Source organism: Triplophysa rosa, linkage group LG4, assembly GCF_024868665.1.
Source record: "Triplophysa rosa linkage group LG4, Trosa_1v2, whole genome shotgun sequence".
Classification (NCBI taxonomy): Eukaryota; Metazoa; Chordata; class Actinopteri; order Cypriniformes; family Nemacheilidae; genus Triplophysa; species Triplophysa rosa.
In genome coordinates this window covers 13,088,469-13,105,655 of record NC_079893.1, presented here as the reverse complement: position 1 = coordinate 13,105,655, position 17,187 = coordinate 13,088,469, and the positions used below count along the sequence as shown (strand labels likewise).

The window sequence follows — 17,187 nt, the reverse complement described above, 5'->3', positions numbered from 1 at the left end:
TGTACATGTAAATGCAGAACCTTAAAGCACTGTCTTTTTCACAGCATAAAGGTCATGCTGTTTTCGCCTCTTAAAGCAAATGTGATTTAAACATGTTTGTTTTAAATGTGCTTAAATGCATGATGTTGAAACGTCTACTGCTTTCTGCAAGTTGGTTACTTTAATTAGGTCCAATTACCATCGAGGTGAATTGGGAGATGCTAGTCAATAACTCTGTCCTGGTTTTACTGAAAAAATATTGGAAGAGATGCTGAATAACCACCCTTCAGGATATTCTGTCCCTCTCTTGTTTCTGACTGGATAAGAAACATCTGACACCTGTACATGCAATGGTGTTACCATGGAAACCGGGTCCCCAACACTTGGTGCGGACTTGATTTCCTGTGGGAATCTGTTATTCCTCTGTGCCTTCAGTGTGTTTCTCCTGTATAATGAAATGATTTTCCTCTCAGACAGAAGTGTACCTGCATCATTGGTTTGATCACATCGCTTGGTCAGAGGCGTTTTAGGACGATTTTAGTTTAAGATAAATTTGAGTTGAAATGTATTTGAATGTTGTTTTATTTTTGAGTCTACCACTCTAAGCTTCCAATTCAATTTAGCACTCAATTTCAGGGTTGTCTCATATTTGATTTCTTCAAAGTATACAGTACAGATGTTTAGTTGACTACAGATGCATTAAGATACAGGCTGGAAGCTGTTGCTGGAAGTGGTTGTTTATGAGATTATCTCTATCATTTAATCTTGTCGTCAGCGTAATTGGAAGTCATTATGATTATATATGATTGACAGGCAGAAAGTGCCTCAAAGATGTCTGGTTGTTCACAAAAGTACACTTTTCTGTTAAAAGAGCCTTTCCTTTGGGACAGGTGTGATATCTCAGGATGTCTGTTGTGTGGTAAGAACATTGTCTGTGTAATTCAGTAAATCGATGGCTCTCAGCTGATGGGTCATGACTAAAAAATAGCTCAAAGGTCTGTCCTGATAAGGCTTACAGACAACAACATATATTTTTCCATAGTCAATTCAGTATCGTAAAAATACTAACTTGTACACTTCAAAAGAGAGGTGCTTTGTGTGTTTTTTTTTATACATTAAATACATCCTTTGTTATCTGGTGGAAAGCGGGCTTAATAATGTCAGGCCAACAGGTTTTGTGAATTCAGTGACGTATGCAGTATTACGCAAATACCTTGCCACCCCAGATGTGTTCAAATGAAAAAAGACTTGATAACAAGAAATAGCATCATATTATGATCGCATAAAGCTTGAAAAAGCACATCCATCGAAATAAAGAATTTGAACGACAGTGGCTTAATAAATGTCTTCTGAAAAAATGTGTTTGTGAGAAGAAAACGGCTAATATTTTTTACCTTATTTAGTGATCAACGTGTTTGTTTTTCCTAAACTTGAATTTGGTTTATATATTTTTTTCCTCTATGTAAACAAACAGATCAGCATGCTGAAATATCACAGCATGTTGATAACTTTGTTTTCACAGTCATGTGTTTTGTCACATCGCAAAATATTAATTTTTTATCGACCAATGAGATTTTAAAGGTTCATTGTTTTTTTTAATCTATTGACAAAAATGTAATGTAATATTCATAACTATGTTTATACACTAGAGGTGTATAAAGTGCTTACATAATGAAATGTTATGTTTTTATTACCTTAGAATGAGCTATTTCTATCCACATACCTCGCTGTGGTCTGGGTTATACATGCTCAGTGTTTGCCTGCGCATATGATGGTATCATTTGCAAGCCGTTAACTCGCGAAGACCTCATGAAGTGTTTAAAGCAGTCAACGGCGCCTGGAATTCCTCCGTTAAACGCGCAAGCACAGATCCAATAATCACTCCTTTTATATTACCAAATCACCTGGTTTTCGGGTCGTATCTTATCACTTCCTGTTTTTGGTTCGGTTAGATGCCTTTGGTCTGTGTTGCATTCATATTTTAATCAAACCGCAGAGTTCGTTGGAAAGGTGCACACCAGGGTTCCGGTGGCAGCATTCACGGTTGCACAAGTAAACCGCACTTACAGAGCAATCGCACCAGAGTTTGTTTTAATCAAACCAAACATGTGTGAACACACCCTTAGAAAATGAAAGTATACCAATTTTTAGGGCTGTTCAGTGATTAATCGCAAACATCCAGAATGAAATGTTGTGTTTACATAATATATGTCCGTGTACAGTGCATATTTATTTTGTATTTATTAGTGCTGTCAATCGATAAAAAAAATTAATCTGATTAATCACACATTTTTTCTGTGATTAATCACGATTAATCGCACACAACAATTATATTTTAAAATATACTTTTACATTTTAATAATTTCACATTTAATCTTCAAATTGATGTAGAAACAACATATTTCTTTAACAGCATCATTTTATGAAAGCTAACATTTTGATATTAGTATTGTAACTGATGTCTCTATTAAATTGATTATTTTAACATTAATTATAGCCATTCAACAGTTTAATTGAGAGCTCATGTAGGAAATTGAAGGACACTTTACAGTCTTTAATGCTAAATTATAAATTAAATGCAGAAGAATTCTCATTAAAGCTATAAAATCACATTTATTTCCTCTTTTATTTTGTTCTTTGATTAACATTAGTGACAGGAGTCACAGCAGCACGTTTAAGAACGTGGCCCCTTTAAGAGCTGTCTCAGTACGCAGGTCTGACCGTCACCGCACTCCCATTTTCACAACTCTTTGCATTCATTTAAGATTTTATTTTACAGTCTGTGCTTAAGAAAATGCTAGACAAAACGGGCTTTCTGACATAATCTTGTGTGGTTTTATCCATTCAAGCACGAAAGAGAACTTAACACGGATGCGCTGTCTGACAGAGATTCACCGACGCAGCCTTTAGCAGGTGACTGTTTACACCAGACTGGACCTCGCGTTGCGTTTTGCCGCGTCCCACAGTTTAGAAGCTGTCTATCTTCATTGAACGCGTCAAAGCAACTGTTTCAAATCGCGCTTAAGTGGTTTAAAAGCCTGTACACGAATAAGAGCGTGATTACATAATGTAACGCTAGACAAAGGATGTCAAAACAAACGGATGCTGCGTTAATTGCGATAAATATTTTCTCACGCGTTAATTTGAAAAAATTAATCGCATGCGTTAACGCGTTAACGTTGACAGCCCTAGTATTTATAAACGCATAGATGTACACATACCTTTATTCTGGATGTGGTGGTTAATCATTGAACAGCCCTACAATTTATAAATTGTTACGTTTTGCGTAACAGTTTTGTAACTGTTTGGTTTAGCTTAATTCCTAAAACTCTTGCGCATAACCTGTTGAGAGCTTCTGCCATGAATGACTTAAGCATCTCTTCATGTCAAAGTGCACCCCAACCATTTCTGTTTTGCTAACATTATATGTTTTGTCATTGCAGAGTGCAACACTTTTTTCCACATCTTACCATGTCTGTACAAAGTGGTCCTCACAGGCTGTGGATCAATAAAATACTGCTACATTCTGACCTCATTGTCAGATGCAGCTAGTGCATGTACTGTCATTGCCTGTGAGTGTAGGCCGTCACTCAGCCCCAAATCTGGTTGCTGTTCACAGCACTTCTCTTGTGCTTTTAGTGAGTGCAGTCACCATCTGCACATTGAAAGAAGCTCTCACATCATGAGATATGCTGTGTGAATGTGAGCATAAGTTTGTACATCAGACATCAGGTTAGTGTCTGGGCAGACCGCAGACAGTGAGGTTTGCAGTGTCTATTCCCACAGTTCTCCTTTGCCGATCCAGACCACATCGGACAATAAGCGCCAGTGTGTGTCCAGTGATCTGGGGAGGGTTCTCAAAAAGCTTCTCGTCTGACCGTTCTACCTTTCCTTACAGTTCTCAAAGAAACCCCTGTTCTCTTGTAAAGCAGCGGAGAGAGACCGAGAGGTCCTGAGGAGTCTGTCTGACTTAAGATACTCATATCCTGTCAAGGCATCTTGTATAGGCAAGGCAGACACAGTGAGAGCGTGATACAGAAGACATCAGCTCCGTTCCAAAACCTAGTGAGTGGGATTCTGTGCTGCTGTTTACATCTATTTGGTTATTTTCCATGGCTGTTTTCCTTGAAACTGTAAAGTGGTGATAGGAGAGGTTAAACAAGCCCAGCCCTGAAACCTTGCATGACTCAAACTGGGGAACCTGTGACATCAGTTGGCTGTTCAAAAAGTACTTAAGGCACATTTGTGTTTATTTTGTCACAAACTCCCAAATTGTCACACAGCTGCCACAATAAAAATGTCTAATGTCAAAAAATCGAACTAATGCAATTTGTATTTATGGCTTTTTTAATACCGACTAGTCGTTCAAACCTGCCCTCACACTGGTTGACTATGATAATCATTTGGTTTTGCACATTCTTCTCTGCTACATCTCGTTTACATTAAAGGCCTATTGACACAAATGTAATGTTCTATTTTAATCTATTTATACCTTCCTTTGCCCCAGCAGAATATGAAAAAATCTTACCGTCATGTCACTTCAAACCCATATACCTAGTTTTCTTCCTTGGAACCAAAAGATACATGAATGTACGGATTCGTTTTTAATGCAGTTTAAAGCAGCATTGAAGTATTGTTGAAAGTGGTTAATATGACTCGTATGCGGTATATTACAAGTCGTCTGCACCCTTACAGTACGTTTGGTTGAGGGAACAGATCTGAGACAAAGTCTCAGTCCCTCACTCAGGGTGAACTATTCCTTTTACTGTTCATTAAACCGATCTAGGGTCATAGCAGATTTTTTAACCACTCCCCTTTACTGCTGTCTTATTGCCTCGATCACTGTTAAGATGCTTTGAACTTGAAGACGACCTGTCTTGAATTTCAGCACTAAAATTGCTCTCCCCCACACTGGTGGAAATGTAATATAGCAGTACCCCCTTCTTTTCTGCTTAGAGCTTTTGGGTAACGGATGACTAGCTGTTGATGGATTTAACCACAACGGTAACTTTACGTTTTTGTGAATTGCTGTCCGCGCTGACCGCCGAGTCTTTGACTGTTCCATCTGGTCTGTAAATTTAAATCCTTGAAAAACCTTTTCAAGTCTAATATTTTGCATTCTTAAATGTTCAACCTTTGCCATTCATCAGGCAAAATGGAATTGCTGTGTAGAGACTAAAAGTGATAAGTGGTGTATTGCAAGTCGCCTCAAATTAAACATGCTTGTGTTCCGTTAGCTTAATGAATGTGTGTGAATGAGGGTCGTAGGTGTCAAGGTGTATCGTAGCTGTTATTAAAGGTGCAGTGAACTGGCCGTTTTTATTGTTTTATACTATTGTGTGATGTCTACTTATGATGTCCGCGTGGTTTTTACATTCAAAAACATCAAAATCAATATGTAATAGGCTATTTTCTACCCTGGTTTTGAGGCAGGCTGGAGAAACGCTCGGTTTTAGAGGGCGGGGCCACATACAAGACTTGGAAGTAAACGCCCACTGCTATGATTGGATAGCTTAGATTGGCAGCTTGCGTAGTTGGCTTAGTTGGAGCCTTCTGTGAATTTGGTTAGACACGTAATGTTACGTAACGTGATTTTACTCAAATTTATGGACTTAATTCCAAGATGTGATTTGAAACTATACTTTGCGTATAGTTTGTATAGCCTATAGTTGTATGGTGTTTAGTGATATATGACCGTACATGTCAGCATTTAAGACCCGCGAACCGGACAGAAGATCACCGCGATCGCGGGTCTCAAATGTTATAGTTTTCATGATAAATTAACAAACGGTAGACTCCCGACCAAAATGACCCAGCACCAGAAATAATATCAAAACACTTCAAAACAGCCTCCATTATTCGCAAACTGTCTATAAAACCTTGAAAAATGATATATGAGCCCGCCAAATCACAGAGATGCCGATTACAATTATTACAAATGACTAGAGGTCCCCAGGTAATACTATCAGGGCATATCAAGCGATCTCTAACAAAGCAATAGTGACGCATAGTACAAATATGTTTTACTCGCATAAGATTGCTGCGCCATTCCTATCGGATCCAATATTGACAGCACAGCACTGTTTTTTTATTTTAGTCTCTCCGCAAAACCAAGCGTCGACCTGTGACTTGTTCAAGGAATCCTTGTTGAAATGAAGCGAACAAACGCTCAATGTTTTCCCCACGTGAGCTGGAACGTCTTTAAAAATTAACTTCAACCATTCAACGCATTCCTACTGTCGGACTCCGAAGGAAGGTTATGCAGCAACTGTGTTCTTCCACAACCAGGCACTGCACAATATTTAGCGATCTTTAACGACATGATGCTTACACTTGCTCTATCTGGTTCCGTGCAGCTTGTGTTCAGTACTGTCATGCGCGAACCAATGGGCAGGGCTCGAGAAGTAGGCGTTGATATTCTTCTGTGGAGGCGGTGCTCAACCTATCTATAGGTGCATTCCAGGACCTGCCGTTCGCTGAGCCTCATGTCAATAACAGTTGTTATTTCAGTAACAAGGGCGTTTTCAGGTCTGACACTTACAGGATGTTCGCTTGAATACGATTCCCTCTTATATAACAAACGCTCGGGTTAAAATTGTGGTCCTAGTTAACTGCACCTTTAAGTAACGGCGTGAGCTACTGTGTGTTTTTGCAACCGTCTGTGTAGAAAAAAAACAGACGGGCAGACTTTGTTTATTCATTTTCCCTGATCTAATGAAGACAAATGCCTTTTTGAGACTACTGGCCCATCTGGTTGGTGATCATCTCAGAGGAGTGAGTTGATCAGATTAGATGGAGAATACAACACTTTCTCAGCTGCAGTCGTCTCTGACCCATAACATTTTCCGCCCTTTTTTGACAACAAGATGCATCTGTACCAGTCGCAGTTGGGTTTGGTTTCCTAATCCTAATTCTACCTAATCCGGTGTAAAAAAAATAAGTATATTTTATGTGTAGCCACCTTATTTTTGAACGCGGAAGTAAACGACGCGACGTACTTCCGTTTTTTGTTAAGACTTCCATATTATTAGCCGGCTGGTGGAAAACAATGGAAGTGTGTCGCTGCAGGAGCACGCTCAAAATGCTTTTAAAACAGCTATGATGAATATTTTTCACACCCGCGATGTATTACACAGTGGGAGGATGAAGTGGCCTGATATATCTTATGAGGATTTATTCAATTTCTTTGTATTTTCTCTCGGAGTTGACGGGACTTCGATGCGCAAGCATTCAAGCACAGACGTACCAATAATGTTATATGCACAGTGGGAAAGTCCGTCGAAATTTGTACATGACGGACCACGAATTCGTGTTTTTAAAAGCAGATGTGAATACCAGTCAAAGTGGCAGTCAAACTAATAACGTAAGAACGGAGACGGCAGGTCTCCACCGAGCTGCAGCATCCATTCACAACTTTTTAAAAACAACTCAAAACATACGACTGTCATTAGCTATAGTGGCTCACCGGAAGTCTAAACACAAACAGCTCAAAGATGGTGGCGCCCCCATTTACGCCAAAAATAAGGTGGATAAAACTTGTTTGATAAATGTTTTTTAGTGTTTTTATTTGCACCAAAGTGACATAGTAAGGACAGGTCTTAAAGGAATGGTTCACCCAAAAATTCTGTCATCATTTACTCACCCTCAGGTTGTTCCAAACCTGTATACATTTCTTTGTTCTACTGAACACAAAGGAAGATATTTGGAAGAATGTCAGACAGAATGTCTAAGGGCTGTGCCCTTGAAGTGAATGTATGAAGGAGACCTAAACAATTAGCTATTATTAAACATACTGTCCTATGAACTAAATTCGTACTATATTTTAACCATTTTAAATCATATTCATCACTGACAAAAGTAGTGTAAAACAAATACAAATTTAAAGGTGCGATGAAGTGGTGTTGTTTATTGTTTTATACTGTTGTACGAGGTCTACTTATGACGTTCGTGTGGTTTTTTCATTCAAAATCATCAAAATCAATAAGTAATAGGCTATTTTCTACCCAGGTTTTGAGGCCAGCTCTGCAAACGCTCAGTTTTAATGGGCATGCCGCATTGCAGACACTTGGAAGTAAACGCCCACCGCTTTGATTGGATAGCAGTTTGCGTAGTTGGAGCCTTCTGTGAATTTGGTTCGAGACGTAACGTTAGGTAGGGCTGTCACGATTATTAAATAATCGTCTCATCGCGATTGTTTGACCTCATCGCGATGATTTCGGATCATCGCAATTATCGCACATCTCTATAGAAGACACTAGGGGGAGCTGTAGTGCATCTGCATATTGCATATTTTAGTGTATATATGGTTACTAAAGCATGGTAATACTTGTCAAATGTACCACCACAACACAATCACTTAAAAAAAAGACTAAAACATATACAAATTACCTGCAGTACAATTTAATATTATTTAAGCAAATCTCAGTGTGAAAACCAGTCTACCAAAATTTCATTAACACACAAGTAAAATTTTACTGTAGTCTTGCAAGTGCGAAAAAAAACTGACTAGAAGCTTTTCTATGACATAGCTTGTATTCAGAACAATATGGTCATTTCAATCGCTGAATCAAAAATGTATGAGAATTAAATGTCAAAGCTCAAAAACAGACAATTAATCGTCATAATCGCCAAAGCCCTAAAACAGACAATTAATCGTCAATCAAATTTCATAATCGTGACAGCCCTAATGTTAGGTTACACATTAGCACCATTCACAGTTTTCACAGGGCATTAGTATTATCTGGAGACCTCCTGTGATTTATAAATTACCTCCCCACATCAGTATTTCATGTGACGCATTCGCGGATGTGATGGCAAGGCTTTGCGTATAGTTTGTATAGCCTATACTTGTATTGCGTTTAATGATATATGACCGTACCTGTCAGCATTTGAGACCCGTGATCGCGAAACCGACAAAAGATCACCGCGATCGCGGGTCTCAAGTGTTACGAGAGTTTCCATGATAAATAAACAAACGGGAGACTCCCAGTAACTTAAGGATATCACCCAGCACCCGAAATAATACCAAAACACTTCAAACAGCCTCCATTATTTTCAAACGGTGGATAAAACTTTGAAAAATGATATATGAGCCCGCCAAATCACAGAGATCCCGATTCGCACGGGCTTAAGATCACAGACAACCTCTGCATAGACCAAGCGATCAATAACAAAGCAATAGTGACGCATAGTACAAAAATGTTTTACTCACATAAGATTGCTGCGCCATTCCTATCGGATCCAATATGGACGGCACAGCACTGCTTTTTAATTTTAGTCTCTCTACAAATCCAGTGCCTTGTTCACGAAGGAATCCTCGGAGAAATTAAACTAACAAACGCTCCATGTTTTTCCCACATGAGCTGGAACGTCTTTAAAAATAAACTTTAACCCTGCATTCCTAATATCGGAATCCGAAGGAAGGTTATGCAGCGACTGTATTCTTCCACAACCTGGGATGGCACAATATTTAGCTATCTTTAACGGCATGTTTGTTTATTGCTTGCTCGCTCTATCTGGTTCCGCGCAACTGGTTCTGTCATGCGTGAACCAGTGGGCGGGGCTGGAGAAGTAGTCGTTGATATTCTTTCTGTGGAGGCGGTGTTCAACCTATCAATGTCGTCATAGATGGGTGCATTCCAGAACCTGCCGTTCGCTGGGCCTGGTGTCAATAACAGATGTAATCTCAGTAACAAGGGCGTTTTCAGTTCTGACACTTACATGATATTCGCGTGAATACGATTCCTTCTTATATAACAAAAGCTCAGGTTAAAATTGTGATTTTAATTCATCGCCCCTTTAAAGATCGGGTATCATGCTGTCATGCATTCTGACTTCTTTACACGGTAAGTCAAACTAAGTCATACGTCTGTGTTTTGTTGGCAATTGGCGTGTACGTGCATAATGTACAAAACACAAAGGGATTAATGTGATGATGTGTTGCTTGCTCGTGCTGTAGTTCCTTCCCACTCTCCCCACTTATCCCACCTCTAGCAGCTCGTGTTTTTCTGGAAATAATTGTACAACTGCATCTCTCTTTTATAAGTTTGATCAAACTAAATACTCTTCGAAGATATGACGTATGCAATACTACTGTATAGGCACTCAAGATTAATATGAGATTGGCAGAAACTGCCTGTGATATGCAATCTTTATTTATTGTACTTACATTTGTAGGTAATTTGCTTCGAAATGCATCTCGATAACTCGTAATCCAGGATCACGTGATCACAAAACTGAACTCACTTCCTTGAAGTGACCATGGCATGTACCATTCGCTAACGGACTTCTGAAACGGCCCTTCACGAAGGGTTTCAGGTGTATACCTTTGGAACACCCCTACAAATGGCGTCCCCTTCGTGAAGGGCCCTTCAAGGGCACACAACTGCTGTTTGGAAAATGCCCTAATATGCATAGAGTGGAACGAGAAGGGGAAAGAGAGATGAACCGAACGGGCGATTTTAGGGTTTGAGGCTATGGCTCCCATAGTTTTTTTGCCCTGGCTCACATTTTCAAAGTACTGCAAATACAGTTCTATTGTAAATTTTGTTCACAAAAAATGAAAACATTCTCTTTTTTTTAGATAAGTAACATCTATTTTTTCCCACTCTTGAAAAGTGTGAGCCACTACTACAGCCATATGTTTAGCAGGGTTTTCCCTGAATGAGCTGTTTCTAGTCAGTCTTTGGCCTAGGACTTGAAATAAGAGATGACCCAATGGAAATGGACCATGTTATCTGCTCAGTCTATTACTTAATGCACTTCTGTGGCCTGTTAACTCTGATCTCAAGGTAGATATTGCCCTGATAAACTCAACCAGGCCTTAGTAAAAGGCATTTATTGTAATGTGATTGCTTAGATGTTTATACCCTTTGGTTCTTTGTCGACTTTGTGTCAATACACTTGTGTGTTAGACATGTTTAGAGGCTGTGGGTTGTCCCCCCTCAATATTTTTCTTACTGTCAGAGGAGTTCTTTCTTGCATGACTAGATGGCATACCTTTCCACGTTTTCAGGGAAGCCTTTGCTTTTGAAATGACTAATCTTGACTCTTGTCAGGATTTATTTATAATGCTGGCCACCTTGAAATAACCTGGGGGGGGGTTGGTCAGTTGTCACACTTACCAACTTCAACCTTTACTCACCCTCATGATATTCCAAACCTGTATGACTTTCTTTTGCAGAACACAAGATATTTTGAAGAGTGTTGGTAACCAAACAACATTGGCCCACATTGACTTCCATTGTATGGATTGAAAACCACTGAGACATATCTCAAAATATTTTCTTTTGTGTTCACCTGTATGACTCACTCTTCAGTGGAACTGTCCCTTTAAGTCAGTCGGAAGTTTTGTCTCTGGTATGCAACGGTACACGAAGTGAAGTTTACGACTGGAAATCTGCTAGTTGTGCCAGTCTCAGTGATTCACACTTTAATCATTACGGATCATGTGGAGTGATTCATCTGCTGAAAACACGTTCATTACATTGCAGTGCTGCTGTAGGATACACAAAATTCTTTGCGTGAGTGATTATATTATTCAAAGATGCTGCACAAAGCTGAGTTATATCATCCTTTTGTTTTGAATTCCTCCCTCCCTCTTTTGTCTTTCACTTTGTTCCATTTTTTCCCCTCTGTAACTGGAGTAGGCACTGGCTGGCCCAACCCAACGCTATCGTCTCCCTGAGCGGCTGTAACATGAGGCCAGCTGTGGATCTCTGTGGTGGGCCTCAGTGTGGAGCTGCACCATGGGTCACATTGCTTGACTTGATATTATTACACACACTGTCATGTTTAGCCTGCTCTTAATAAAAGCTTTCCTACTGTGCTGATCTCAGATCAGTTACCCCAACCCAACAGCGCTATGAAAAACTGGTTGCCTTAAAGCGGAGCACCAACACCTTTGAAGGGGAGTGGGACAGGCGGAGGAAATGAGAGAGTGCATTCCTGCCATGATTTATTAATGCTGTTCTCTTTTTCAGTCCTTCTCATTGGCTTTCAGGTGCAGCCAGAATTCCTCCTTTGCTACTGATCTGAGAACAGTTTTGTCTCTAGATGATGCTCTGTCGGACAGATAGTATTGTGAGTTGGTGGAAATTGTGTTGCATAGCTGCCCTGATAGCACACAAACATCTTGGAGACGTCCATAAGATGTATACCTCTATAAGATTTATTTTTTATTGTTTGCTCATCTGCAATACGTTTCTGAGATGTTTCATGTCAGATGTCATATAGACATCTAAAAGATGTCTGTAAGATGTTTATGATTTAGAATGTATTTAAACTGCCTTTCCTAAGACGTTTATTATTTGTTTTTACACAGCAGGCCTGCAGATCTTTAGCAGACATCTTGCAGAAGTACCTGTGCCATCTGGGTGAGAGTAGGACAATTGCTGTAGCTACTAATAGCAAGAAGTTGCAGAAGGTACACATCTTGATTGTTAGCCAAGTTTTAGTTTGTCAGACTGCTTTTTCGTCTTCACAGCAGAATAAGAAAAAAGGAAGCAATACAAGATATTTATCTATTTTTTTGTATGTCATTTAGGCGGATACTTGAAAAACATCTGTGAATGGTGTAAGGGGTTAATACGATGTTTGTATCTTTTTGTATACAGTAAAATGTGCCACACCCTCAGTCAGAACTAGATCTGTTTCAGCACAAAAGGAGGGGCAAAAACATGTTGTTAGAACCAGAATTTTTATTTTTTTAACTAGTTATTTAACAAAAAAATCAAAACGTTTGGTTTTGTTTGCTATATACACTTTCATATTTAACTGGAAGTCCTGCAGTGCGTTTTCTAAATACACAAAAAAGTTAATGTCATTTTTGGTTAACAAATTATATTGCTTTAGCTTGCCAAGCTACTCATAACTTCAAGTAGCCTCACTAGTGCTCCACATGGCTTTTGGTATCTTAGTAGGTCAAATTCTCAGCTGTACGAGCCAACACCATGTTGTGTATGTGTATGAGAGTCTTCTGTAAGCACACTACAGTATATAGGTGCATTCTCCAGCTTCGGCACAGTACACTGTAAGAACATGTTGTCTACAGAAAGCTACAGATTTCACACCCTTACATGAACCTCTTTATTATGACAACCATCTTTTTTCACCTCGCCCTGCTGCACATTCACTACCTGCTAAGGATTTGCTCAAGTGAAAGAAGAATGTGGTCTAAACTGGGGTGTGAAAGTTTACTGAGGCAGTTTTATTCTGTATGATTGGAAGCCTTATAGTATAGTAAGACTAGCTTTGGTCTGATTTCTGCTTTCCCACACATGGATTTCAATGGAATTGACCTTTTGTAATCTTGCTTTTCTAAGAAAACTTGCTCATTTCTTATTTACCACCACCAGCATTTGTTATTGCACTTGACAAAATCCCTATATTTGTGTAAGAGAACCGGTATGTGCACACACACGCTCTTGCCCTCACATCTGGTTTTCTTGAGGTTTTTGGTGAAGAGGGTGTAAACTCTCCTCTGGAGAGTAACAGAGTATCAGATTTTCCTGACCCAGACACCAAGTACAGCTCCTTCATTGAGAACCTAGCCAGTGGGCCGAGGTTGGGATTGTTTTGTGTTTGTTTAACACTTATTTCTGCTCTCGACATTAGAGGTCTGTGGTTGGCTTTAGCCGTAGTTTGAGGGAGCAATTTCGTTCTTGAGTTACATTTTAGGAGACCCATTCCTTAAGAGATGGATTGCAGGCATATGTGCAAAAGAATTAGTCATGCTCTGCACCTTCTGGTAGCTTTTGATTTTGATTTGTAAAATTATTTGAGATCCTAAGGTTGGCATAGCTTTTTGACTTTGGGAAACGTAATACCGGGTAAACTATGTTCAGCTGGATCTAAATGTTGAGGGTTTGTTGTCATTTCTTGGCTGCTTGATGTTTATATATTATTGATGTATACTGTTCTATGCTTCTAGTCGTATTGAAGCCTTGGACTTTACATTGATGATCTGTTGTTTAAGTTAGCTGGAAAGAGTGTTGCATGGCTGCTTTCAAAGAACATGACCCTCCTCTGCTCTTTGTCCGAGAGCATTTATGAGAACACGATAACATTACCTCACAGCCTCAGAATTACACGGATGAGTAGTCATTACTGGGGGGTTCTGTTTGCCTCAAGGTTTGTGTTGGCAGATAAAACTCTGCATACATATGTGACAATTTTTCACAAACTTTTGACTAAGTCAAGGGTTGTGGGAACCTTTGTGGGAACATTTTCAGACTCACTTGTTGTCAACACTTTTTGTTGTACTATACAGTTGGTTTCAAAAGTCAGAAACCACGATTAAAGGCTTAAAACATTACATGGTCATTATGAATTTATGGTTTGATTTGTCAAGCTTAGTGGCATTTGTTTTGTAACTGTGAAATTGTGCGGAATTTAAGCATTTATTTATTACATGTCTTTATTAATGCATATCTTTACTTTATAACATGTAATAGCTCTAATGTATCTACAAAATACACACTTTGCTGGAAGTTAATGGCAAAACAGAGTGAGTTTATAAGCTTCGACCTTGGCATTAATTGTTTGAGTGCCATTGTATGGACAGTTGGACACAAAACCACAAGACATTTCTCAAAATATGTTCATTTGTGATCCACAGAAGGTATCATGTACAGGTAAATACATTATATTTTTTGGGTGAACTGTCCCTATAAGCGTATGGAGTTTATGTTTTGTCATTTAGCAGATGCTTTTATCCAAAGCGACTTACAGAGAGTTCAGGGAGCAATAAAGCGATATGTCATACAGGAGCAATAATACAATACAGTGAGGGAAATAATTATTTGATCCCCTGCTGATTTTTTAAGTTTGCCTGCTTACAAAGAAATGAAGGGTCTATCATTTTTACGGTAGGTTTATTTTAACTGATAGAAACCGAATATCAACCAAAAAATTTGGGGAAAAATGTATATAAAGGTTATAAATTGATTTGCATTTCAGTCAGTGAAATAAGTATTTAATTCCCTACCAACCAGCGAGAATTCTGGCTCCAAAGATTGGTTATGTGTCTATATGGACCACAGATTAGTCCTGTCACTTTAAGAAAGTACTCCTAAATCAGCTGGTTATGTATATAAAAGATGCCTGCCAACAGAATCTGTATCTTCCATTTCAACCTCTCCACCACCATGGTCAAGACCAAATAGGTTTTAAAGGATGTCAGGGACAAGATTGTAGACCTGCACAAACCTTGAATAGGCAACAGACAGAAGCTTGGTTAGGAGACAACTGTTGGTGTGATTATTTGGAAATAGAAGAAATACAAAATATCTATCAATTGCCCTTGGTCTGGAGCTCCCTGCAAGATTTCCCCAATGGGGTAAAGATGATCATGAGAAAGGTTAAAGATCAGCCCAGAACTACACGAAAGAAGCTTGTTAATGATTTCAAGACAGTTGGGACCACAGTTAGCAAGCAAACCATTGGTAACACGCTATGCCACAATAGATTGAAACCCTGAAGCACCCGCATGATCCTCCTGCCCAAGAAGTTTGACAACGAACATCAAAATGATTCAGAAAAGGCTTTGGAGAAAGTGCTGTGAGACCAAAATTGACTCCTGTTTTTGGAGGGAGAGAAATGCTGACTATGACCCCAAGAACACCATCCCTACAGAGAAGCACAGTGTTGGAAACATTATGCTTTAGGGCTTTTTCTCTGCTACGGGTACAGGATGACTTCACCGCATTGAGGGGCTGCGGGACGGCCCATGGCATGTACCATAAAATCTTGGACGAGAACCTCCTCCCCTTAACTAGATCACTGAAGATGGGTCGTGGATGTGCCTTTAACATGACAAAGACCCAAAACATATCGCCAAGACAACCAAAGAGTGGCTTAAGGAGAAGCACATTAAAGTCAGTCTCTAGACCCTAGTCCTATAGAAAATCTGTGAAGGAGGCTAAAACTCCAATTTGCTGAGCGACAGCCAAGAACCCTTAAAGATTTACAGAGGAGTGGAGTAAAATGTATCCTGACACATGTGCAAACCTGGTGACCAACTATCAGAAATGTCTGACCTCTGTGCTTGCCAACAAGGGTTTGTCCACCAAGTACAAAGTTGTGTTTTGCTCGGGGATCAAATACTTATTTCACTGACTGAAATGCAGATCAATTTATAACCTTTATATAACATTTTTCCCCCTGATTTTTTTATATTCTGTCTCTATCAGTTAAAATAAACCTACCATAACAATTTTAGACCCTTCATTTCTTTGTAAGCAGGCAAACTTACAAAATCAGCAGGGGATCAAATAATTATTTCTCTCACTGTAGGTGCATATACCTAGATACTGTATTAGTTTCCACAAAAGCCAGAACAATACCTGTTGAGAGAAAGGTTTTTTTTTTTTTTTTGAGTTAATTATTAATAACGAGGAAAAAGCTAATGGTGTAACTAAATGTATATTGTTAGAAAGCAGCCTGTTACTCAAGGGTTGTCAGAGTTTTATCATTACAGCCGAATGATCAATTCTCAATGTCTCAATTCCTCTGTTGCATTTTCTTCAGGGGAGTAATTTCAGATTGAGGCATGTGTGTTATTGCATCCAGGTTTTCTGTGCATGCCATGTTTTTATTTAGTTTTCTTATTTAGCTACTTTTGTCATGTAGTTTCCTCATCAAATCAGAGCCAAAGTCTGTCTTTTGGTATGAAAATATTGTTTTGTGTTAGTTACAATAAATGGTGTATATGAGCTGACTTGCGCTCAGCGGTCTCTCTCTGGTCACACCTACTAAAGTGCATTTCGGTTCATTCTTATATCCTGTATAGTCTAGATGTGCATTGTGGCATAACATATGCTCATTCAAACATGATGCAAAATATAAACACTGTCAAAATGTCTACTACCTTTAACTGAAAAGGAATTTGTCTAGTTTTAGTAAACTAAAAAGCTGGTTTCAAAAGGTTTTTGTTCAGCTCATTTACAGTATATTTGAGTGTGGCGTTCCTTAACTTAAATAACATTGTGTATATTTGTAAACAAATTATACTCTTTAGGGTCTGGTGATATATGCTAAATATTATATATTGTCAAGATAATTGTGCTGAAGGTATACAATTACAGAATATCCTAAATAATAATATTGTTGAGAATAAAGAGTAATGTGCCAAAAATGGCACGAGAGGCATTTGGAGGAATGTTTGGGTTTTAGAATGTCATCATGTAGTGAAATTAGCACGATTTATGT

The 17,187-nt window shown here is 38.9% G+C and overlaps 1 protein-coding gene across 1 annotated transcript in view; it reads left to right on the top strand.

Annotated features, from left to right (window-relative positions):
* fbxw7 (F-box and WD repeat domain containing 7) overlaps positions 1–17,187 on the top strand; it is a 167,003-nt gene that overhangs the window by 15,445 nt on the left and 134,371 nt on the right. The gene's annotated exons all lie outside the window — the stretch shown is intronic.